The 23,013-nt window shown below is 51.3% G+C and overlaps 1 protein-coding gene across 1 annotated transcript in view; it reads left to right on the plus strand.

Moving 5' to 3' along the window:
* Positions 1-1,964: 1,964 nt before the first annotated feature.
* The window catches only part of CACNA1E (calcium voltage-gated channel subunit alpha1 E), a 131,705-nt gene continuing 110,656 nt past the window's right edge, over positions 1,965-23,013 (plus strand). The window contains exon 1 of the mRNA XM_071565743.1: positions 1,965-2,050. The gene's annotated coding sequence lies outside the window, so the exon portion shown is untranslated. The remainder of the gene's footprint in view (positions 2,051-23,013) is intronic.

A 23,013-nucleotide genomic window follows, 5' to 3' on the forward strand; every position in this document is an offset into this window, starting at 1 on the left:
GTAACCATGGATACATCTGAATCAAAGGCATCATTGGTCCCCAAGTAACAGCATATATGTATATTTAAATAAAGACCCTGGGTTTGTCACTGAGGAAGGGGTCTTGGAGCATGTCCTAGTTGCAGAGAGGCCACAGAGGGCAGAATCTGGGGGCACCACACAGGCAGGGCTGTGTGTGAGACACTGTCAAAGCCCCTTCTCTGGGGAGCTGGAGGTTGCACCCTCCCAGGGAGCATTTGCATACCTACCAGTGTCAGCTCATAGAAACATGGGAGAAACAGTGAAGAACGGGGTTGTTGACATGAGTGGAGCCTCTGGCAGCATTTGTACCCTTCTGCTTTGGCTGGATTTTGGTGTGCAGTGCCCTGGCAGAGGGATTTCTATCCATCCCAAAGAGGATGGGTATTTGTGGGTTTTTCTCTCTGCCTCCTTTCTGAGGTGCTGGCAGGAGCATGCTGGGGCAGGAGCATGAATGAATGGGATTGCTGGTGGAGACATTTAAATGAAGCACTTATCTCCAGGATTTTCTTCCCTTAGCTTCATTCAGATTTAGGGATGAAGGTTTTAAAGAGACAGCACCCAGGCTGTGTGTCACAAGTGGGCATCCCTGTGAGGGGGGTGGTTGGGTGTCTAGCTCTGCTGCTTTCCCAGCCCCAGAGATGCCAGTGAGGTGCTGCAGAGCCGTGTGGTGTCTTGGCAAAACAAAAGGAACATAACTTGGTGCCCTGGCTCTGTGTGATGTGCACCTGTGGTGCTGCCAGCCCATGCAGGTGATGTATGTGCCAGGGGTGGGGTTGTGTGCCCTGCAGCAGCACTTGCCTGGGCTCAGTGTAAGGGGCAGCTTTAGGGCAGCCTTTATGGCCAGGCCTGGAAGCCTAAGAAGTCCAGGATGCTGCCAAGAGGTGTAGGTTTGCTGGGATGCAAAGGAATGATGTGGTGGAAGGTAGAAGCTTGGAGGGCATTGAGGTGTGGGGTGTTTGTGCCCACCCAAACAACCCCTGGTTAAGGCTGCCGTGGGTAGTCAAAGAAGCCAGCAGTGACAAGATTTTAGGGGTTCCTGTGCAAACCATCTAGGCTTGTGCTGGGCTGTGCCATGCCAGGGTTCCTCTCTGCCCATGCTAAAGGAGACTATAGGAAGTGCTGTGGGCTTCTTTGGACCAGCAGTCCCTTGGCATTATTGCTGTGAGGTCCTTGACTGAAATGCAGAGAGCCTGGATCACCTCTAGCTCCTCCACCTTGCACCTTCAGTTCCAGTTTCCCATGGGTGCTGCCTGGGAAAGCAAAATAAAGGCCAAGCAGAAGCTGTGGGGTTGCACCTGTGCAAACTGGGCTGAAAAAGTGATTTAGAAGGAGGTCTGAAACACAACCCTTTCCTGCTGGCAGTTCTTGGGTGCCGTGGGATCAATTGCTGGCTGGTCTGGAGGGGGGCAGATGCATCTGTGTCCCTCGTCCCCACGGCTGCCAGTGTTTTGGCTGGTTAGGGTCACCATCCTCTGGTGTGTGCAGAAAGGAGACTCGGGCTGTGAGAGAGGGGTCGGGGAGCACCAACGCGGGCTAGTTGGGAGAATGTGTGGGTCCTTCGCTAACAGTCCCAGCCCCGATATGCGTGGGATCAAGGAGGTCGGGCTGCAGGTTTCTGGATGCTGCTGCTGGCCTGGGTGGGCAGAGAGGAGGCTGCGTGCCCCGTCCCTACCCCGGGGGGCGTGTGCCCGGACAGGTGCCGTTGTGTTTTGTCTCGGCTCCTTCCCTCCTTTGTTATTCCCCGTCTGCCCCCTCTGGTTTATGTGCGAGTTCCCTTCCTCCGATTGTCAGAAATTTCTTTTCCACTGTGTGGGCAGGAGACAGATTTTAGCTGTCTCTATTTCCCCCCCCCCCCCCTTTTTTTTTAATTTCGTTTTATTTCCCCCCTCCCCCTTTCCTTCCTTCCCTGCTCCTCTCATCTCTCTCCCTCCCTTTTTTCCCTCCCTCCCCGCGGCTCTTTTCCTCCCTTTTCCATTACAAATAATGTCTCTGGAATAACCCCCGGCCGGATTCATGCCTCTCTCCCCAGGTAAGCGATGCCCAGCGGGATGGTGGCTCTGGGCAGCTCCAGCTCGCTCTCCCAAAGTCCGTGGGGACATCACGTCCCCAACCCCCACTCGCTGCTACCTGTTGGGGACGGCCGGGAGACAGCAGTTGGGGCTGTCTCCATCCTCCTCCCTTCTCTCCCTGAGCGATTCCCGGTGGACGACACCTCCTCCCCTCCCTTCTGTCTCTCCGGCTCGCCGGGATGCGCGGGGCTCCGGGAATGGAGCGCGGGGGAAGGAGCCGGCGGCTGCCACCAGCCAGAGGTGGGTTATGACTGGGGGGACCGAGGGGCTCCACCAGCGCTTTTGGACAGCACCTCAAATTCCCGAGGTTTGTGGGATGAGGGGGATCGGCTCTCACAAAGTTTGTACTAAAGGAGACACAGCTCTCTGCTTAAGGTGGTTTGGGGGGCTGGGGGTTCCAGGGGTCCTTACACCCTCAGGAAGGATTTTGTGTGTGTGGGCCTGTTTCGAGGGGCTGCCCAGCCTCATGTCCTGATGGATGGGTGGATGAAGCTGGATTGGGGTGTTAGCCTCTTCTCTTCCCCTGCCTTGGGTGCCCTGGGGAGCCCTGGCTGGGATGCAGGACAACAGTGGTCTCCTTCAGTTGCCAGCCCAGGGCTTCCTAAATGTGCAGGAACTCTTTTCTCCTTTCCCCTTCCTGCCGTGGGTACCCAGTGCTTCATTTTGTGCTGTCTACCTGCACCCAGTCCCCACATTCTGTGGATCTGGGTGCTGCTCTTGAATTTGGTCTCTGCCTGGGTGTTGCTTGTGGCAGTGGTCTGCTAAATCAGGGTTTGTTTGCCTTGTTCCTTCAGATTTCCTGGCTGCTCTTGCATTGCAGAGCATGTGTTTTGGTGCTTGTGGCTCTTGCTGGCTCTTTGCACGGCTGGAGCGGGGCCAGGGATAACTCTTCCCCAATGATCCTGGAGAGACAAGTGCTACTTGTACCCTGGACCACCCTGCTCTCCCCCATGGGGCACATCCCCCCAGTGTGAGTGATCTCATCCTGCTCTCTGGGCTTGGTCTGTGCTGCAGATGGGGGACTCTGGATTCAGGATGCCGTGGGATGTGGTGACACTCTTGGCTGGTCCAGATCCATGGCTGGGCTTGTTTGGCAGACGAGGAGCAGCGTTATGGAAGGCGCTGTCAGCACGATGAGCCATGCGTTCGCAGCCTCGGCTGCTGCTCGTGTCTTTGGCAAGGCTGGGGCATAGCTGCCACCTGCTGAGTACCTGGAGACTGAGTGCCATCCAACTGGAGTGTGTTTTGGAGGGGTTTTCTTCAGCTCCCTCTCCCCAAAGTGTTTATGCAGCACTGCAGATCTCTGTGCTGGTGGGCTGAGCTCCCCTGGATGTGAGGACTATATATTGAAACTACAGGACTAGTAGGTGGTGGTGGCATCAGGCTATCCCCTAGCACTGAGCTCCCTTCTGGTCTCTGCTGCTGTCTGGCTGAGTATCCTCACTCCTTGATATTTCTGGAGTACCTGGAAAGTTTGTTCTCTGTAGTTTGGGATGTATTTGTGTCCTTTGAACACTCAGAGGTTTCCTCATCCTCTGCTGTTGCATAGGGCAGTGTAAATGTTTTGCCAGTGAAAGGATGAGGGAGAGCCTGGCCTGTCCCTATTGCACCTTGGCACCTGTTTTGGACAGGTGACAGCTGATGCTGAGACACAGTCTCCTTTGGGTTCATCCATGTTTCTGAGAGCACTGCTGGGGATCTGACCACGTGTATACGATCCTGGTAGTGATGCCTTTGATTTTGTGTGAACAAGGCTGTCCTCGTGGCCCTGTGAGGCTGCAGCCCCCTGTGCCCCATCCCAGTGTAGCTGAGTCAATGCACCCACCCACTACATCCAGTGTGTGACTCACAGACTTTTCATGCACTGGTGTGAATCACTCACACACAGCCACACTGATGACTTTAGTGGCAGCTGAAAAGAGAAAACAGTCCCCGTACCTCTCCCCCAGCACCACTACTGCTGCCAGATAGGCTCCTTGCTCACAGTGACCCGAGAAAACTTCTAAAAGTGGCGCTCTGGTTATGGCAGCTGGAGTTTCTGCTCACTTTCTGCATCCCAGGCTTAGGCTGATCTGTGGCTGCCACTGAGGATGCTCATGGCTGGAATGGATGGGTGAACACCGGGGTGACACAGTCTGGGGGATGGTTCTTCTTTGGTGCTAAGTGGGCTCTGCTTGCTGGATTGGGTGAGTCTGGTGTTGTGCTGAGCCACTTTCCCCAGGGCAGGGTGCAGTTTGGGCCAGCTTTCCACTCTCCACCTCTGTCTCGTTGGGGACCATATGTGGTGATGTGGGCCCTATCAGGCAGCTTTCTTCTCTCTCCCCAGACCCCTGGGGTGCAGCAGGATTGTCTGAGCCCCATTGTGAGCATCTGGTGATGAACAAGAGCTGCCAGGAAAAGAGCCAGTTTCCCCCCATAGCTTCGGATGCTGCTCTCCCCGGTGCTGCTGCCTGGCAGATGGTTGTGGCCAGCAGCTCAGCTGGTGGCTGGGATGCTCTTTGCTCTCCTGCCAGAGTCTGGGGCTGTGTCTCAGCTGGCTCCCCTGGGGCCGGAGGTGACCGTTTAAACACAGGGAAGATGCTCATTAATTAACCTCCCCAGGGATCATTGTTTGTCACCTTCCTGACTCTGCTGGAGAGAGTCCAAAAGAGGAGGATGGTGTCCCAGGTGATCCTGCATCCCTCACCACCAAGTACTGGCTTGCTGGGATTTAGTGGTGCATCCCTGTGTTCCCACTCAAACAGTGTGATTAGGAGAAGAGATGATAAATAAATGCAGTGCCTTGCAGCTCCAGGAAGGGCACAGGCAAGGAGCAGAGGGGGTCAGACAGGCTCCCCAGGTGCCTTCCAGATCCTAACCCACCCCTTGGTTCTCTCCTGCATCTTTTCTGTGCTGCTTTGCTTTATCCCTGCCTGTTGCTCTTGACAAAGCTCTTCCTGCCCTTCCCTCTCAGTGCCGGCTCCCCACCAGGATGTACCCCTCCTTCCTTCCTGCTCCCTGTGGCTGAAATGAAGTGCTGGAGTATTTCAGGGATGTCAAAACATACCATTAGTCACAGGCATGAGGCCTCGTGCCCAGGGAGAGGCTGCTGAGCTCTGTCAGGCTGAGAAATGAGCAGGGCAGGTGGGATTTGGGGGCTCCTGGGGCAGAAGCTTTGGGCTTTCTCCCTTTCCAATACCTCTGGCATCATCCTGACTTTGCTCTGAGCAGCATGTTAGCTCAGAGGTTGCCTGGCATCAATTATTCCACAATCCCCCTGTGATGTTGTGATCTGGCATCTGCAAAATGGGGGGCTGGTTCCCACCCTGCTTTGCTGGGGGAAGTTTCTCCCTGTGATTCCCATTCCAAGGCCAAGGGGACCCTCCAACCGTGTCCAGCTGTGTTAGTTATTGATTCAGAAGGGTTGTTTTTCCTCCTCTTCAGCAGATAAGCATTATCTTTAGTGTTTTCCCTGCTGGGATATGTGCTCCCTGCTTCAGAGGCTGCCTCTTGTGGATTTAAATCAAATACTGGGTTTTCCAGGCAGTTGTTTAAACAAAGCAGTGCGGGCACTGGAGCACCCATTCTCTGTGGAGGCACCGAGTCCTGCTGCCCAGTTTGCCATCCACAAGCATCTGTGCTTCCTAGTCTGGCTTAGGTTTATTGTTCTGTCTCTTTAGTGCTAAAACACTCTATGTCCTTTCATTTAGCAAGCAGGGGATGGGGGATCCTGTTAAAAATACACTGAGCTCCTGGTGTACAGCCTGTCTCCTGGCACTGGCAAGATGCTAGAGATGCTGGAGCCTGATTTCTGAAGAAAAGGCAGCAGAAACCTCAAAGTTGTCAAGGGGAAGAGGTTGAGCTTCATCTCCTTCCATTATTCACTGAGGACTACTGCCTATAAATAAGCACAAACCAGCTGGAAAGGTGCAGAGGTGTAGGCAGGCCTGGGTGATGCTGAGCCTTACCCCTGTGAGCATGTCCCTGGAGAGAGCCAAAGCTGTGGCTAATATTTTTGTGAAGTTTTCTGGTTCAGCAAAGCATTTACATTTCCCTTACCGTGTTTTTCCAAGCTGCAGGCAGAAGGTGGGCTTTAACCCCTTGTTACCCTGAGTCCATCTGCTTTGTGTCCTCCAAATGGGACCAGTGTGAGTGCTTTTAGCACATTGATCTACGCTGGACAGCTGGTTTGGTGTTGAGGCATCACGTGTGATTTTTTTACAGGTCAGTGCTGGAGGGTGGATGGTTCTGTGCAACCTGGAACTGTTAGTAAAGAGCCCTGATGGAGTGCAGGCAATGATCCTTCTCCCCAAAACCTGGGCAGGGTGCAGGAAGCTGCTTGCTGTGGGATGTGGGTCTTATGGGCATTCATGGGATGATGGGACCAAATAGTCATTGCTCTGGGGAGAAATTCCATCTCATCTACTCTCAGAATATGGATCCAATCCTGGTATTGGGTGGGAAAAATGCAAACCTCTCCCCTCTAGCATCTGTTCTTCAAAGTCATCCTGTGCTCAGTGAGGTTTCCTAAGCAGGACTGGGAAATCATATCTAGTTTAAAGTTAACTAAACCAGATCCTTTAAGGAAAGGAGGACCTCTTGTGCATGTTCCTGTGTCCTCGATGAGCCCTTTGGTGGGCTGCAGTGGTACTTCCAAGTCGGCTGTGTGATGAGTTTTAATTGAAACCACATGCGCTGACTGTGCCTGAGAAAATCAGGCTGTAACTAATGGGAGTTGCTCAAGATGGTGGCTAATTACCATGATTATCTGAGCAGCAGTTGGCATGACTCTTCCTTCTGCCCTGACACTCATGCTGGACCCTGGGGAGTGGCTGCAGCAGCCAGGGAAGGATCACACCCTGCCTACCTGGGGGGTTGGAAGGTGGTGCACAGCCCCGCAGCAGCAGGGTGGTCTGTTTGGCTCTCACTGTACCTCTGCTTTCCCTATAAGTAGGGGGTTTTTCTCTCTGGAAGCAACTGGTGAGGAGAGTATTGGTGCTGTGGGCATGGCTGGAGCTGGGACCCCTCCTGCAAGATGATACGGGATGAGAAACTCTTAATCTTAAAATCTTACATGTGTGAGTTGAGGCATCTGGGATATGTTGGAAAAAGGGGTCCAGCTCTTGAGTTTTTCCCACCCTATCCTCCCCTATGGGATTTTTCCTCTCTCATTGGGTCCCCCCTTCAGTTCTGCCCCATGTGATGATGGCTTTGGATGTTTGATCATGGCTTACTAAGCAACCTTAAAAAAGCTCTGTTTACAAACCCTGTCCCTGATGCGAAGTGAGTCTGGTTCTGTGGGCTGCCACTTGCCGGCTCTGCTCAAAATGTGTCACTTGCACTGAGTGTTATTTTTAGATCTGAAGTTTGCAGAATGCAAAAGCTGGGCAGGTTTTTCCAGGGTGGCAGATTCCTGGGAGGAGGAGGAAGAGGGGTGATCTCTTGCTCTCTGCTGGTGTATGGTGGCTGATGCTTTCTCTGTTGTCCTCTGGTGAGATGGTGTTCACGTGGCTTTTCCACACTGTGGGGATTTATGGATGGTTTATATGGATTTCTCCTGGTCCTCCTTGCTCTGTATTCAGTGATATTCCTTCCTACCTACACCATCTTTAGTGGCTGGTGCTTCCCTGGAGGCTGCCCCAGGTCCCTGGTGTCTCTGCTAGAGTGATGCAGCCCTGCCTGTCCTTCAGCCCTTTTCCTTGCTTGGGAGTAGCTGGAGTGTCTCCAGGGTCAGTGATGGGATGGACAGGCAGCAGGAATGGGTTGGATGTCAGCCTTGCTCCCTCCTCAGCTGCCCTGGGGATGGATGGGTGCAGTGCCCCTGTTCTGATGGAGCCCAGTGGCTGTGGAAATCTCGTCCTGGCAGGTGAGCATTTTTCTTCAGCCACACTTGCTTTCATATCTGTCTGTGCAGCTCCTCTTATCCCCTTCCAACCTGCTTCTGACCCCACTCATCCTACAACCTATAACTTAACCCCAGCCTACTGCCTGCTCTCTTGTAAACCCTCTCCTGCTCCCTTTCTCTGGGTGCTGAGCTTTGGGAGAATCTTCTTCCCCTGCCAGCCACACTTTTCCCAGAATTTTCATCCCAGAAACTGTCCCAGAGCTCTCCCCTTTGTACCTCCTGGGTCATCAAAAGTGATGCTGGGTCTTGAAGCACTTCCCAGTGTCACAGGGAATGAAGGATGCCCTGAAATGCCTTCTTGTGTGTTGGGCTGGTGCTGAGCAAGGAAAGGGGGGGAAAAAAGCTCCTTGTGGTGCAGTGTGGTGATCCAAGGAGTCCAAGGGCAGCCAGCATGATAAACCAGGGTGTAGTCTGGTGATCATGGACAGAGCTGTCCCCAGCCCCACAGACAGCAGTTTGGTGGAAGTAAAAATCCTGCTATGGAGTGAAGCTGATTTTTACCAGGCAAATTAATGAGAACAAGTAAGAAGGGTGAGGAGAGAGTAGAAGCTTTAAAAATGTCCTAATGTGATGATGCATGTTAGAATAGAAGTCAAAGGTTGGAGGATTTAGGCTTGAAAGACATTTTTTTAAATCTGGTGTTGTTTTTCCTCTGGTGGATGTGATATAAAAAGCAGAATTGAAATGAAGCATGTCTGCTACGTTGGAGTAGACATTTTCCAGCAGATAAACTGACTTATTTCTTTCTCCCTTTCTTGGGACTTTTTCCCCCCCCCTGCAACTCCTGGAGCTGACACTCTTTGCTCAGCCAGTCTGAACTGGCTGCCTCCCCACACCCTGGGCTGTCAGTGCTTGTGTATATGTTATTAAAGGTCTTGGAGGGAGAATTTCTCACTCTGCTGCAGGATTTTACCATTCTCTCACTGGGTCATGGTCCAGATCCTTGTGTCAGACCTTTGGAAAGATGTTCTCCTCCTCCCAGCACTGTGTGGCCAAGTTACAGCTGGCTGTGGAGCTGAGCAGCAGAGATGCTCTGCCTGCTTTCTGTTCCAGTGCCTGTTTCCAGCCAGCTGCCAAAACTTAGTCATTCTCATGTCTCACTCGACTTTCTTGTGACTGTTGTGACTTTGTTTTAGTCACTTTATCTGTTTTGCTCATGCTGAAGGTTGTTAGAAATGCTGGGAGGGTTTATTAGCCTTGAAGCTGTCACCTATTTCCTGTTTGTTATTCCAGGTATTTAATTTCCTCTTTGCTCCTTGAAAGCTGGAGCTTGTTTTCCCTGTGATTCCCTCTGGAGGAAGGTGGTTTTACAGCTTCTGCCCCAGAGAGGGGGTGGTGGAGTGAGCTATTGTGTGCCAGGGGATGGGGCTGTGGATCAGAGCTGGGCTCAGACCTGGAACTATCCATTGTTGGGATTTTTGGGTGACTGGAGCTTGCTCAGAGCAAAAGCTGTAATCTGAATTAATGTTTTAATTATGTCGGTCTCTTCCCCAAAGGCTGTTCCCTTTGTTTTTAATTTGTAAAGCTCTTGCATGTGATCTTGCTTTTCTGTTCTCATCATTTGCACTGTGCAGTTCACCCTGGGAAATGAGCTGCAGGTGTGGATGCTTTCCTTGACAGGAACACGAACTGCTGCTGGGGCTGTGGTGTTGCTCCTGGAGAGCAGGCTCGGGCACCTGTCCCACCAGTGCTCCAAAACAGGCAAATTTCTTGGGTCAGGTTTTCAGAAAAGGGTAATGAGATGGGGAGATGCTGTGCTGTGGATCTCCAAAGCAGCTTCTCCCAGGGGTGCAGGTGATGGAGGAGAGAGTGTGATGCTTTCACCTCGGCATCTTGAAGGTGTTGCCTGCTGCCAGGGGTGTGGGTGCTGCTGGAGTGCTCCATAACTCAGGGAATGGCATGCAGCGTGATGAGGATGGGGACAATTCCCAGGGCAATTCCCACTGTCGTTCCTGCATGGAAGCAAGGAGTGGGGTCAGTCCTCATCAGATCTGTGCTCCTCTTGGCATGGGGGGACATGGACAGGGCAGGGAGCTCTGGGATGCTGCTACATGTTTCTCCATACCTGGAAAAGGGGGAGAAGGGAAAGCAGGTGTATACACATGTATGTGTGATGTTCCAGGCTTGTCATCCTCAAGGGAATGTCCTACCTGCAGTGCCAATGGAGGAGAGCTGGGGTGAAGCAATGAGAAGAAAGGTTGAAGCTGCTCTGATGGATCAAATATGTATTTTATTAATAAAGACTTTCACTGTGATTGGAGTGCCCAGCACCAGGGGCAGAGTCAAAGCAAAGATTTAAATGCTTTAGAAAATCAGGTTGGGTAGAATGGAGAGAGCAACTTATGGTGTTTTCATCTCTCTGTTATTCATCAGTTCTCTTAATAATTCAGGTGGATTTTTTTTTAATATTAGAGGTGACTAGACTTGGCAAATAAGTGGAATGTGGTTCCTGGAGCTACAGAGTAAGTACTGAGGCTTGACAGATCTTCCTTCCAAGTGATATTGGGTTCTTGCTATTAGAAAACATGAGTAAGCTGCACCAGGAATTGATCATCCTGTCTTGTGCCTTTGTGGAACATCAGTAGAATCACAGAATCGATTGCGTTGGAAAAGACCTCCGAGATCATGCAGTCCAACCCTTGGTCCAGCTCCAGTCCCTTTACCAGATCATGGCACTCAGTGCCACGGCCAACCTCACTTGAAAAACCTCCAGGGATGGGGAATCCACCCCCTCTCTGGGCAGCCCATTCCAATGCCTGATTACTCTCTCTGGAAAGAATTTGTTTCTGCTCTCCAGCTTCAATTTCCCCTGGCAGAGCTTGAGCCCATCGTGCCCCCTTGTCCTATTGCTGAGTGCCTGGGAGAAGAGACCAACCCCCACCTGGCCAGAACTTCCCTTCAGGCAGTTCCAGACAGTGCTGAGGTCACGTCTGAGCCTCCTCTTCTCCAGGCTAAACACCCCCAGCTCCCTCAGCCTCTCCCCACAGCACTTGTGCTCCAGTCCCTTCACCAGCCTTGTATTATTGTTGCTTTATGCATTGGAAATGTTTCCATCTGCCCAGGTGGTGCTGCTTTGCTGTGGTGGGCTACCTCACACTGGCACGGTGGGGTGAGAAGACCTTCCCCTCTGCTGCCTCCATGTGGAGCTTCTCTAGCCAAGGCTTGACCAGGTGGATGTGGCCAACAGCAGTAAGTGCTGCCTGTGTGATGCCAGGGCCTTCCTGCACTGCCGATGTTTAATCACCCAGCTGCCGGTGGCTATTGCTGTGCATCACTGTGAGGAGAAGACAAATCACTTCCCTCAGGTCATTCATGGTTCCCAGCACAATATATAAAAGCTGTCTTGGGGTGTTTAATGTGTTTCCAAATGGCTGGAGGGTATGAGTGACTTGAAAAGGTCTCTTTGTGCACTGGTTGCATTAAATGTATTTGTTTGGGTTTTAATCCCTTTTCTCCCCTTTTTTGGAGGTGTCTGTAGGTTTGTGGATTCAAGGGTTGAATGCTACATGCTCTGGGCTGCAATATCGTGCTGTTTCCTCCAGCCAAGGAGATAAACATCACATTGGGGTATAGAAACATATAAAGCTTTTAGCTTGTGGTCTAAAAATGAGATAAAAAACATTGGCAGTTTTTGTCCTAACTTTTTCAGGTCTATCTGTTTTCTGAGATTCTATAGCCAAGGAGGGAGGACTGCGAGGGACTTCTGGTCTGATCTTGTTTTGGCTGGGGAACATTTTGTTCTGGAGGCCTCTCAGCAATGCTTGGTGGGGTTGAAGATGCTGTTGCCTCCTTTTTCATCTTCTTAATGCCAAACAACTGTGCTTCTCACCTTGGCTTTGAACTCATGGTTTTCCACATCATGCTTGTTTTCTGGGCTCTTCAGTAAATCAGCAGCTTGCTTGGTGTGTGTTTTCTCTGAAGCCTCAGTGGCTGGGTGTGCTGTGGGAATTGTCAGGCACTGCTGCTTGTCTAGTTCTGAACCAGGATTGCAACTCTCTAGCACGGTGCATTGGGCTTGGCCAGCCCATCCTCTGGATTGAGCAGAATTTTCTCTGATTTCCTACTTCCAAACACCAGGGTTTCATAAATAACAAAAATATCATTAGATTTGTAGGTTCCCTTGGGCACACTGTGGTGTATTGGGATGGCATCATGTTCTTAACTCCACGGTGGGATGTGGAGGGGGCTGAGCTTCAGCCAGAGCATCCCTGCACTGGGGCTGGACTTATCTGAATGCTGGAGATGGGAAAAGGAGCAGGTTGGTGGGTGGCACCACCATAACTCTCTCCCAGCCTGGGAGAGTGCATGCTGGCAAAATGCATGGAGGAATCCCACAAGGAAGAGGAAGGAGAGCTTGTTCCAGCCAAAATGCTGCAACTCTCCTGCCTGCTTTTTCCTTCCTGGGCTGCTGGGGATTTTCTTGCTCCCCAGCATGGGACAAGGGGTTTGTTATGTGCCACTGGCATCAGCCATATTGGGGCCAAGGTGATGATGCCTGTGTGAGCTGGGAGAGTCAGAGATGCAGAGCCTATTTTTAACAAGGATCACTTTCGATCCAGAGAGGACTAATTGGTGCTGGTACAGAGTTCCAGGACACCATGATGTTTGGATGAGCCATGAAAGGAGCTGCCATAGGTGTGGGTGGTGCAGCCCAAGGTGAGCACCCATGGATTCCCCTCCTGCACCCTGTGAGTGTTCTGGGACTGTGCAGCTGCTGTGAGGCCAGCTGGGGTGAGTGGTTTGCTGCCCAAGGCTTTCCTGGATGGAAAACTTATGGCTGGGTCGAAGTTGGCCCTGGCAATGCTGAGGAGCCTCCATGCAGGTTTGGGCAGGTGGCTGAGCCCCTTGTTCACAGCCACACACCTCTGTGACAGGGCACTTTGCACAGGACATGTCTGAGCCCTGAGCATCCCTGTGCATCGCCTTTGGGGAAGCCCAGCCACAAGGGTGAAATTGTGTCAGTTCTGTCGGGTTTAGGGTGAACTCTTGTCCTTGCTGCCACTCCTAGTTAAGTCCTTTTAGGTGACAGCCTGGTGGCTTCACTCTTCCCACTCTCCCCAGGAAGCCTGTGATTCTGTGCCCTCCTTCAGACCTAGGGACAAAGGTAGAGATTTTACTTCTAAATAATAAGCTGCTATAGTGAATGCTGAATATGATGGCAGTGGCAAGAGACCGTGGTTACTCTTGTACTTCTGTACACAATACTAATCTATTATGGAAGTGCTTCTTTTTCCCTTCTTCCTTTTTACTTAATAATTTGGCATTCAAAGCACAGGGGAGTTTCTGGGAGATGCCATGAGGCTGCTTTTTCTATGTGTTTTATTTTTTCCCCTCCTTGCTACAGTAGCTTTAGAAATTTATCATCACTGCTTTGGTGTGGAGGTTTTTTTATTATTTTTTTTTCCCCTGGCATATGGAAGTAGCAAGCTTGGAATAAGTGCAATCCGTTAGCCGTTTCAAGCAGGCTGTACTTACAAGGTGCTCCACATCTCGCAGCAGGCTGGGATTTTTAGAAACCCTCTGCACTGACCTCATGTTACAGCTCCTGTGGGATGTGGAAAGTGCCCAAACCTCTCTCAGAGGATGCAATGCTTGGTGTGTAGCGTCCTTTGTCAAAGCTTATTTGGGAGGCTTAGGCTGTGCAGTGAGGTCTGTGTCTGTAATGCTGCTTCCAGTGCTCCAGATGTGCTGGGCCACATCTGGACCAAGCAGTGCACCGCAGGCATGCGCTGAGTGCTGTGGTCCTCATCTGTGTTGCTCACTTGGATTTTCAGAAGAGATCAAAACCCTTTACCTGTAGGTAATGGGGCTTGACCCAGAGATGTTGGCTCAGCTCCTGACTCTTTATTGGGTCACTGTGGGAGACCCCTGCCTCTTGGAATTGAGGTTTCCTCTAGTGCCCACAGCAAGCTAAGGGTGATTCAACACTTTAGGTGGCTGGAAAGAGCCTAAAATCCTTATAGACTATTCTTGCATCCAAGAAGTTTCACCAGAGGTGCAACTTGGCTGCTGAGGGTTGTGTTGAGTCTTGTGCTTTGAATCTCAGCCTTGCCTCCCGGCACCACAGGGATGCTGACAGCTTGGGAAGCTCTTTGCAGGCAGCTTGACACTTCCTTTGGGCACTTTCTGGTGTTAACAAGCTTTGCTGCTGAGTTTCTGGGGCCAGATTTTCTGTGCAAAATAAACCTGAATGTGGTGGAAATGAGCCAAGGTACAATCTGTGTGTGTGCAAGGCTAGGAATGGATGGGGAGACATTCAAAGGGGGTGTAGGATGCATCTGGGAGGTGGATCATACATGAGGAGTCTGCTCTGGTCTGTGGCTGGCAAAGGGAATAGCCCACGTGCAGGTCTAGTTTTAGCTTGAAGGTACTCAGTGCTCTGACTCAAGGGCATTTTTGGAGGAGATGGGGCAGGTTTATGTCTTGGTGTCCAACTGGTGCTTCCCCAATAAGGGCTTGTGTCCAAGAATGGGAAGTGGTGGGGCGGAGGGAACAGCAAAGTGCTGGACACAAAGCCTGCTTACTCTCTATCTGAATGTTAGAGTTGTTTCACTCTGAGACTTTAGGCAAGAAAAAGCACCAGGACAGACCAGTTGTCTTCACTTATTTTTCTGGCCCTATGGCTACTCCCTGTTTGGAAGTGTTCAAGAACAGATGACAGTGCTGTGTAGCTCTGGAATAGAGCCTGGGATCAGCTCTTGGAGCTGGGTGAGGTGAGAGGCTTACCCCTGGCAGCCACTGCTTTAAGGAAAGCCTTGGTTTTGCTGGACAGCCCTGGTGGTGGCCCCTGGGGACCCTGTACTGGCTGCCCTCTGAGATGGGGCCTCCCATCTGGGTGCTTGCAGGCTTTCAGCACCTTCTGGTTTTGCTTGGGACAGTGATTAATTGCTGACCCTGCTAGTAGGGGTTGATCAGTCTATTTCAGACAGGAGGAAGGGTGTAAAATCCAAGCAGGCAGGAATGTTGAATTCCCAAATGGTGATTCTGTGCTAGTGTGTAGCATGATGGAGTTTTAATGCACTCCAGACAGACCAACAGGCGCTGGAGGAAGACTGGAGCCCTCACTTGTGGTTAATTTGGCAGCTAACACACAAACAAGGTTTAAAGCAAGAAAATGACCTGGTTTAAACCCAAAATGGTGGATGGGAGTCGAGTATCAGCACCAGCTTGGGAAGAGTGGATGTGTCAACATGGTACCCTCCTGGAAAGGATGAGTTTTGGTTGCCGTCACTTGTAGGTATGCAGATAGGGGGCTGGGGACTGTGAAGGGTGATTTCTTGGTTCTCCCCAGCTTGCTCAAGCATTTTGCTGGTGCTCTGAAGCCTGCTGGCAGACGGTAGATGGCTGGCAGGGGAGAATCAATGGTGTTAAACTATTTAGGAAGGAGCGAGTGGGCAAGAGAAGAGAGGGGGAGTGACGCTGCCAGAAATAGCACTGCCTGTTTATGAGTTGCCAAGGGTCTAGAAGCAAATGGGCAATGCTGATGTCCAGTGTGAGCAGGCGCAGGGTGGTGGTGAGGAGAGGGGCCGTGCCAGATAACCTGGCAGTACTGGGTGGCTGTGCCATGCTGGAGAAGAACTCCCCAGGTGTCTGCAAGCTGAGTGACATACGCTCTCAGTCTCACACTGACGGTCCTCAGCCATCCTCGAGATGTCTAAAAATTACAGATGGCAGTTCCCCAGTGTAAAAAGAGCTGTGTGTTGCCTGTGGAGGAGCCTTGTCTGCCTTCCTGGAGACGGATGGATGGGGGTGCCACCGACGAGTAGCTGTTCGCGTGTGTCGCAATGTGAGCGCTGATGTTTGCAAATATGGCAAAGTCCAAGCACACACGCTGCAATAGGGCCAGTTTCATGAGTTATGAGTTAATTGAGCCTTTGGGCATAATTTCAGTAGAGAGATGGGGCTGATGAGTCTTCACTCGGGTCAGAGCAAAGCTTCTATTTCCATGTCTGGACTGGCTGCTCAGCCAGGACTGTAGAGGATACTGGGCTGGACCTAATGTGCATCTTATTTCTCACACCATTCTTTATATTTTATGGGATGTGGGTTGCTCTTTTCCAGCTGGATCTTCCCAGGCTCCAGCTATCAGCAGCACAGAGCTTGAAGATTGGGGCTAGGCTGTTTTCCTGGCTGTGTCTGTCCTTCTCTTCCCTGTGAATTAGTCTCATCCTTAATTTGAGCTCATTTACACTACGCTTAAGTGTCCCACAAAGCAGCTATCTGGCAGGAAGGTTGCTTTGGTATAAATTATTCTGAGAAACGTGCTTCAGAGGGATGAAACAGCAGAGATGAAATAATGCCACAAATAAAGAGGAGAAAGAGGAAAGGCAATCGTGGCTCGGTGCCAGCAATTGTAGCAAATGGATAAAAGAAGGGAAAGCAGAGCTGGATGAGCTCTCATTGTAAGAAGAAATGTTTTGAGGAGGAGAGGGAGCCTGATAAGGCAGTGGCTTTGGTCCAAAGAGAGGTGCTGGAGTTGCTGGCTGTAAGGAAGCAAGGCAGACAGCGGGTGATCAGCACCGTTGTGGCTGTGGTTTGGAGGGGGAATTGGCATGGGGAATTGGGGCAGACCTGTGTTGCTGGTGGAAGAAGAGTCCACCCATCTAGCTGGGTCTTTCCAAAAGAGCAGTGCCTAAAAATGCTGTGCTCTGTGCCTGTCCTCTTGTCAGGATAGTTTCCAGAAGTGCAAACCCTTCTCTTGGCACTTTAGTGAAGTGACTGGGCTCGTGGTCTGGCTGGCTTAGCTCACCAGTCCTTAGTCCACCAGTGTGGCTGTCACTGGGAGCCAGAAGGAAGGAGCCAGGCTTTCCCAAGGGTCTTGGTCATCTCCCCTGGGCAGGACAGTGGCCCCTGAAACGTACCCGGGGGTCTGTGCATTGGGTGGGAGAGGAGGCATGGGTGCTTGCTGAGCCAGGTTATTAGTTCTGGGAAAAAGCAGGATTGCTGAAATGGTCTTTTTAGCTCGACAGTAACATTCATTTCCCAGGGAGAAACTGGGCTTGGAGGATGAGCTGTGGGGTATGTGGCAGTTTGGAGTGGCTGAGGATGGCAGGAACAGGGAATGGGAAGAAGGAGAGGGGCTGGTCCAAGCTTTTCCCCCTGAGCAGCCAAATGTCCTGGGACATGGTTTCCTAACCAGCAGGGAAGCTGGTTGCTTGCTGAAGGGTCTTCAGAGACCGATTTGTGCATCTGTGGACAGGTAAGAAATTCCTTCGTTGTCCATTTGTCCCATGCCTGCTCAAGCCAGGACAAGGTAAAAGGATAAGGCAAATCCAGTCGATTCTCTGCGGTGTGTGAGGTGAACAAGGACTGGTTATAGAACACTTGCTTTTCCTCCTTTAAGGTGGAATCAGGATGGTTTTGCTCTGTTTGGCAGTGATTTGGGGCTCTGTCTTTGTGGCTGTAGATACTGGTGAGGACCCTGCAGTGGAGGATACACGGCATGTGTTCTTCACATAATGCTGGAATGGTTTGAGTTGGAAGAGACCTTAAAGATCACCTCATTCCACTCCCCCTGCCCTGGGCAGAGACACTTTTCCATTAGACAAGGTCACTCAGAGCTCCATCCAATCTGACCTTGAACATTTCCAGAGATGGCACAGCCACAGCTTCTCTGGGCAACCTGTGCCACTGCCTGACCATCCTCTCAGGGAAGAATTTCCTTCCCCAGCATGGCAGGGCAGACTTGTTCTCTATCCCTTTCCCTTCTTCACTGTGCAAAAGATTGACTTCATTTTTGCACAAACAATAAGACCTTTTCAGTGAGTCTTTGTACATAATGGAAACTCAAGCCAAAGAAGAATAAAGCCTGCTGTCTCTCACCTTTACAGCATCCCTTTGTTTTACCCTCTCAGGGGTGCTGTGACTCCTTGTGCCGCGAAGCTGATGTTTGCATGATGGCAAAATTACCTTTGCGGGTCTATTAAGCAGTGACACACATAGTGGTTTGTGAGTCACCTCGGAGAAGGCACTGTTGGAAATGAGAATTTGTTCTCTCTGGCTTTGCCAGGTTAAACATTAATTTTGTGGCCACGGGGTGCCATCCTCCTGCTATGCTGTAGTCCAAGCCATGTGTGTATTCTTCCTGCCATGTCCCAGCAGGCAGCTCCTGGCTAAGACAGGGGATTTTGGAGAAGCTCTAAGTTAGAGCATGAAGTGAGAATTGGGATATGTGCTGATAATGCTTGGGATGCATCAGGTGCCACTCAGACCCATGGCAACTCTCTGGGAAGCCCAGAATCAGCAGCTCCTGGGTCTCATGGTCACCTCTCCTATGAGAACTGGCTGAAAGAGCTGAGGTTGTTCAGCCTGGAGAGGGAAAGGCTGTAAGGAGACCTTAAAGCCCTTTCCAGTGCCTGAAGGGGCTCCAAGAGACATGGAGAGGGGCTTTGGAGTGACAGGGCAGGGGGAAATGGCTTCAAACTGACAGAGGACAGGTTAGATTAGATATTGGGAAGAAATTGAGTGTGGAGATGGACTGGCACAGGTTGCCCAGAGAAGCTTTAGCAAGATTAGATGGGATATTGGGAAGAAATTCTTCCCTGTGAGGGTGGTGAGGCCCTGGCATAGGTTGTCCCACCCCTGGAAGCTGTGGCTGCCCCACCTCTGCAACTGTTCCAGGCCAGGTTGGATGGGGCTCTGAACAGCCTGGTCTAATGAAAGGTGTCCCTGCAGGCAGGATTGGAATTAGATAATTTGTTAAGTCTCTTCCAACCCAATTCATTATTCTGTGTTCCTGGGACCAGGTGTGGTCAGCCTGCCTTGGCATGGGGGTACAAACTTCTCCCAGGGCAGTGCACAGGAGACCTGAATGCTTCACGAATGCCTCCATGTTTTTCCTTCTGTATCTACATCAAATCCTCTTCACATCTGTGGTTTCAAGCTGACCTGGGTTTCTGATGTCCCACATCAGCAGCAATGCCCTGTTTTCAGCCCCTTCCTGCTGCTGCTGCTGTGTTTCAGGTGCTCTGGAGCAAGGAGCCAGGGCTGGCTGCCTTCTGCCAGCGGCACATCCCAGAATCTGCTCTATTTATTTTTAAAAGCATTTTTTTTCTCTGTCGTGCAGCAACTTTTAACACACCCTGGCTCGTGCCGGCAGCTCCTGCTCCTCTCTATACCTTGTCAGTTCTTCAGCTGCTTTTGGACTGAGGCAGATGAGGACCAGTGCTGAACCCTGACGTCACTTGGGGTCACTTGTCCCCTTTGAAATGTGCCAACTCAGGCTGAGTTACCAGGCTTGGCAGCACTGCTTCCCATATTCCCATTCCCTGGGTGCGGGAGCAGCTGGATTGTGATGTGCAGAGCCAGCACTGCTGCTGCTATGTGCTAATTAAATTGTAAATTTGGGCTTTCCTCAGGGTGGTGGGGCTCTGTCCATGGCTCCCCACATGCACTGGCTCTTGGGTCACCAAATATTCAGGGAATGGTGGGCTGGGATGTGGAGATGTCACTCTCCCCATGCCCATTGCTGGATGAGGGGACAGTTTCAAGGACTGTGAGCTTGAGGCTGTTTCCATAGGTGTGCTTTACATTGGCTTTGTCTGTCTGCCCTGCATCTGGGGGAATGACAGGCAGCCCAGGAGCATTGTTGGGCCTTTCCAAGGAGAACATCCTTGTGGAGAGAGGAGGGCAGTGTAACTCTGTAGGGGTAACAGCCTGTGCTCTTGTGCAGGAGCAGAGTTAATTCCTGGAGGGTGGCCTGGAAATTGTCTTAAGAAGCCCTGGCTCTGCCCTTCTTTGGAAAGCAAACTCCTAAGGGCATGCTCTCTGGCTACGTACAGCTTCAAGCACTGCTGGGTTCTGGATGCTGCTGTTGCACAGATCGCACTTGCTTTCCCATCCTGGATTATTTCTATTGCCAAGCTCAGCCTGTGCTATCTGCAGAGCAGGTCGCTCTGGAGCAATACCTCTCCTCTTGGTCCTGCTGGGTGGAAGAGCTTGTATGAGAAGGGGAACACTGAGCTGTGCGAGGCATCGTCCCACCTCCCCCATCCCTGCCCACGGCTGATGGCACACACCCCCTCAGGTCTGTCTGTCTGCATTTCCTCTGTCTTCCTGGGAATTTGGGATGATAGTGTGGGGCTGGAATTGGGGGTGGCAGGTTGTAGACATATGGTGAGGGGTGCCTTGCCTCGAGCTGCAGAGACATCTGCCTGCCCTGCAGGGAGGAGTGCAGGAGGAGGTGATGAGATGAGACTTTCTCAAAGGTGCTGCTGGAAGAAATTTCAGCACTGGGTTCTTTGTCAGGGTGGGTGTTCCCAATCACTGTGACACCTTGCTGTCCATGCCTGGTGCTACCCCTGTGTCAGACCAGACAGAGGCCTGTCTCTCTGTGCCACCCCAGCTGTTCCGTGCCTGCCCATGCCCTGAAAGTGTCTTCAGGGTTGGGGTTCACTGCCTGCAGCCAGCCCTGGAGACCAGGATCCCACTTCCCTGGCAATCTCTGGCTCTCCCAGCTCTCCATGATTGAGATGGAGGGGTGATTTCTTTGATGTATGTTTATATAAATAATAATGGAGTTGTTTAACAGTTGCTCTTAAAGGGGAGATGAGATAATTTTGTGTTTTGATATTCCTAAAGCTGATCCCCCTGGGAGTGGTGCTCTGCAGGAAGGCTCTTGTACTGGGGGCTGTGATACCCAGCTGCTGGCACAGGTGAGCCCTTGCACCCACTAAGGTCTTGCTGGCTTTGGAGATGCCATCTGGGCTCAGTGCATCTTTTCTCAGAAGCAGAAGCAATGCTGAGCCCTGAGGAGTGGGCTCTGCTGCTGGAGAATCACTCCAGCTGTAAAAAACCCATCATGGCAGAACAAAAGCTGTTTCCCAGACAAAAGATTGCCTGATGTCTGGTGCTAGGGTGTCTCCCAGCCTGAAGCAGCCCCTGGATATTCTAAACTGTGCTTTCTGCCATCTGATCTTTGCTGGTGTTCCAGGGGCTTTTGTTGTCATGTTTTGGGCTGTGAAGGCCTAAAAACCAGTGAGTTTATATATGAACGGATGATGAATACTGCTTGAGAAATGAGCCAATCTCAATCTCTCTGTTCCTGGTGTCATACAGAGCTCCCACGCATGGGATGCAGCCCTGACTCTCACTGAGTACCAGGGATGCTGGCATTGGTGCTTCCCAACAGAGCTGCTGCAAACCTGACAGGGGCAGGGGCTTTGAGAGGGGGGTTAATCCAACCAACTTTCCTCAGTATCAAATGACTCAACTAAACATAACACCTTCTCCAGCTGTCTCCCACAGCCACTGTGCCACACAGACCCATTGGATGGGCTGGAGGACCAGGGGGTCTGGAGCTGACCCAAGGAGGGCTTACCCACCACGGCATCCCTGCCACTGTGAGGGGAAGTGCACGTGGCGGGAGAGGAAAAGGCCACGAGGATGAATCAGTCGCTCTTGCAGCCCATCTGTCTCTGTTTGGATGGGCCCCACGCTGAAATTCTTCTGAGCTCTCTGAGGTTTAGTGCTCTCCTTATCCACTCTGCATGAGCTCTCCTCCTCCCCTTGAACAAGCACTAATAATTAGCAGTTCAGGGCGAGCATGGCTGAGCACAGAGAGGCAGATGGCATTTGATAGTCTTGAAAATCAAGTGGCCCCCATGGCCTGGGAGAAGCAGGTTAGTGAGGTAGAGGGGAGGAGTGGCAGGGAATATCCATTCCCTGTGCTCCAGGAAGGATGGAACTAGGCCAAGATATCTGAGCATGTGAGTTCCCAGGGAAAACAGCCAAGTTTGGGAAGGAGAAATGTCCTGTGGGCTGGTGAAGCAGAAAACCCCTGCCTGGCTTGGGGTGTGCCCAAGATGCTTGGGAGCAGCATCCTAGATGCTCTCATAGTTAGATTTTCTATATATACACAATATAATATACAATTTTTATATACATATGTATATTTAACAGTTTCTTGCTCTGATGCTGCTGTCAAAATCATGCCCCAATCCCCAGGGAAGGCTTCTGGAATGCTGGACTGTGGCTGGAGCACTCCAGCAGCTTCCCTGCCTGTTGAATATACCATAGCCAGGGTTTGTTCATCATTCCCTCTCTGGGGAGGGATCACTGTCTCCCTGCTCTCCTGGGGCTCATGGCAGTGCTGAAGCTCAGCATTGTGGTGCTGGACCCTTGTGCTGGCTGGGGAAGGTTAGCTCCCATTGACCAGCACAGCCTCAAACGTTCCTGCTTTAACTCCAGGGGTTTTGCTGAAGCTTATTCAGATAATGGAAGCAAAGAGCTCACCCAGTGCCTTAAGTGCTGAGTGTAGTTATTATAGTAATACATAGTTACTTGGCTAAAGACATGATTGCTGGCATTGTAACACAAACACACATGCAGAGAAAAACCCTAAAAGGAATTTCCTCTTTGTAGGTCAGTGGTGCTGCTGGGAAGCCTCTTCTCACTGGAACTCTTTATTAGTTAATCAGCTACTAGAGGAAAATAATGAAGCATGTTGTGAGGTTCCAGGGTCTCCTGCCTGCTGGGGCTTCATTCCTTGGATGTGGCACACAGCTGGGGTTGAGATAACAGAGCTGGGTCTCTTGGTAGTGTGTAGCATCTCTTGAGGACGCTGCAGAGAGGATCTGTGTGTTTCTTCTTCCATCACATATGTTCTGGTGCTTGTAAGGGCTCTCCTCAGTGGTTTGTGGCTGGGGTGCTGCTCTGGCTTGTGTTCTCAATGGTTTGTGGGGTAAGATGCTGCCTTTGGATACTTGTGCCTTGTTTAATCTCACATTGATATACAGACCAAGGGGCCAGAAGTGCTCACTGTTCTGTCCTTGTCTGGCCGTGGCCAGGCAGGAAGGGATGGATGGATGGTGGATTCAGTCCCTCTAATGAGATCCCCATTAGATGGGGTGAGCTCCAGGTGTGTCAACATAGCTGGGTGGATGCCCTGGGTTGAGCTGGAGCATCTCGCAGCTCCCAGCCACTGCGTAGGTGAAAGTGCCAATGTTTTTGCAGCTGAATACCTGCTCTCTTAATTCAGTTTGGCCACTCTCAGTGCCCTGTGGCCCTGGTTTTATCTAGATGATTTCTTAGTGGCAGGAG

Source organism: Pithys albifrons, chromosome 10, assembly GCF_047495875.1.
Source record: "Pithys albifrons albifrons isolate INPA30051 chromosome 10, PitAlb_v1, whole genome shotgun sequence".
Taxonomy (NCBI): domain Eukaryota; kingdom Metazoa; phylum Chordata; class Aves; order Passeriformes; family Thamnophilidae; genus Pithys; species Pithys albifrons.